Here is a 2981-nt window from a genome sequence, read left to right on the forward strand (position 1 = left end):
CCCCTTTTCCCAACCCCCAAGTCCAGTTAGTTTCTGGAACCTTTTGTATCACCTCCTCTCTGTCCAAGTTCATGCACTACCATCTCTCCTGTGGACTTTTGCAATAACGTCCCTAGTGTCCCCCAGCCCCTCCTCACGGCCCTCTCCAGCGTATCATCTCCTTTACAGCTGGAGCGCTTTTCTTAGTAGAAAACATGCCATTTCTATGACCTGAGATTGCATTCTAGCCCTCTACGCAATTCTTACGAGTTGGCACGTTGAGACGCGGCTTTCCCCCAAGGGACACGCTCCAGCTGCCCGGGAAAAATTTAAGTAGCCATGATTTTGAGGTCCACTCCCAAGAGGGTGAAAGGTGCATGGTCCATGTTACACACAGCCCCGCATTAACGCAGATCACACAAGCAAGGTGCTAACCAGGATGACAGGGAATTAGAGCGCGGACTTTCGACACGGACACACACGGGTGTGAATTCCAGTGCTGGCACCAGCCACGAGGCCACAGGCAAAGCGCTGAACCACATTTCGCTCGGGTCCCTTCCTCTGCAAGAGAGGGATAGGAATATGACCCACCTTCGCGGCTCTTAAAAATCGTGCAAAGCATCTCATGCCGTGTCTTGCGCACAGATGTGTTTGGCAAACAGCAGCAAGGATGGTGAGGGCAGTTGATGATACGGGTGGCAGCTGCCACAGCATAACCCACGAACATTCGGGGGCACCGCGTGGTCCAGTTTGGGTAGTGCGATGTTCCAAGAAACACAGTCCAGCAACCAAAAGGCACTAGAAAGCAATTCCAGCATTTACTCGCCAGTCTCAACGAGACACCCAATTCATAAATCACAGCGCCATGTTTAAGACTCCTTTTCCCAAGTTCTCTTACTCTCCCATTTGATAGCGGCCCCCAAAGGGCTCCCCTCCTTAACCCCCCTGCAGTGCTCAACTCCTAACCAAAACTTGTCCTCTCCTCCTTTCTTTCTTTGCTCACTTTTTCCCTCCGTGAGAAATCCCTCCAACCCCACCTTTGGCCTCGCCCAGCTGAGTTCTCATTCTTTCCGCCTATGATGAATGTTTGGGAGGCCAGAGGAGGGAGGGTGTGAGGGGAGGCCAAGCAAACAGTGGCAAAATTTTCCGTATTTGGTGAGGGGAAGGGGGGGCTGATCATATATACCTATTATCCCCATGTTTCACCTTGAAACGGCAACCTTGGTAACCAACTCTGGATATCGAGATGACCTTTTTTAGCCTATAAAAAGATAATGTGTGAAATTACCAAAACCATTTCAAAGCATACTGCAGCCAAGTTGGAAGGATTCCTAGCACCCCAAACTATGCCTTTCACCCTAACAAGCCAACGTTGAGCACAGCCAACAGTGGAGAAGTGTGAGGGGAGGTGTCTAGTATAGTGGAAAACAATGCCAGCTTTAGATTTTACCAATACCTACTAAACACACACACACACACACACACACGCACGCACGCACACACTTAATCTTTTTGTTTAACTTTAAAAATTCATCCTACAGGGGCACCTGGCTGGGTCTGTTGGTAGAACATGTGACTCTTGATCTCGGGGTCCTGAGTTCGAGCCCCACACTGGGCATGGAGCCTACTTTAAAAAAAGTTTAGGGGCGCCTGGGTGGCTCAGTCAGTTGAGCGTCCGACTTTGGCTCAGTTCATGATCTCGCGGTTTGTGAGTTCGAGCCCCGCGTCGGGCTCTGTGCTGACAGCTCAGAGCCTGGAGCCTGCTTCTGATTCTGTGTTCCCCTCTCTCTCTGCCCCTCCCTCACTCATGCTCTGTCTCTCTCTGTCTCAGAAATAAATAAACATTAAAAAAAATTAAAAAAAAGTTTATCCTAGAAATGACCTCAATCGTGTATCACACGGTGTATTCCAAGATATTCATCACAACATTGCAGAAGCAATGGCTGGAAAGAACCTAAATGTCTGCTGAGGAGGAATGGTTAAGGAATTCTAGATGATTCACGTGGTGACATATTCTGATGGCCCTCTTTGGGCCGATACAAGTAAACTTCCACAGTGCATTTTTAAGTACAAAAAGTAAAGTACAAAAACAAAAGGAGTAAAGCACAGAAACGCTTATTTAATATGCTCTAGTTTATATTTTTTAAATTGTATTTTACCTTTAAAATTCGTGTCTTTTGCATTTATGTTTGCTTAGGCTTAAAAAAAATTTTTCGGGAAAGATTAACAAGAAATCAGTGGGAGTAGTTTACCTCCGGCAAAAGGACCAGGCGTGGAAGTGAAAAGGAAACCTTTCTCATTGCATATCTTTTGGTACTTATTTTTTCCACAGGCGGATTTTACTTTATAATGAAACCTTTTCTTTTTAGGAAGAAAACTGCACTCACTTGTGGACGGACCTGGATTCAAATCTCATGTCTTTACTGCTTAGCTACGTGACTTCAGCAAAGCAGTTCACCCGTCAGACCTCCGTGTTCCTACTGTAAAATGGGAACAACTATCTATCTATATCGTGCCTGGTTCTGAGAATAGTGATGCCATGTATTCAAAATACCCAGCATGCATCTGGAAGGTAGAAAATGTTCAATACATGGCAGTCTTTCTGCTTCTGTCTGTCTCCAGCCCTTGTTAATCATACAAGTCCCAGGCCATCTCTGTTCCCAGGTCTCCTGTCTTCACCTCCTCCTCCCTCAGAGCTATACCTGCCCTTGAGTTTAATAGCTATCCAGATTTACCTTCACGGACTCTCTCCTCAACATAGTTTGTAACCTTTCCCAGAAGCTTTTCTAGCCAACCTTATCCAACCTCAGACCCTGCAATGAAACCGTTAGCTGCTGGCCCCCTTATTATGGCTCATGAGCAAAACAATAATATCTAATATTTATTGGGCATGTTCTATGTGCCTAATACTATTCTGACACTCGATTCATGCAAATATCCAGAGAGGGTAAAGATCATTATTGTTCTCATTGTGTAGACCGGGAAACTCAGGGTGAGGCCTC

This window comes from Panthera tigris, chromosome D3 (genome assembly GCF_018350195.1).
Source record: "Panthera tigris isolate Pti1 chromosome D3, P.tigris_Pti1_mat1.1, whole genome shotgun sequence".
NCBI classification, from domain to species: Eukaryota; Metazoa; Chordata; class Mammalia; order Carnivora; family Felidae; genus Panthera; species Panthera tigris.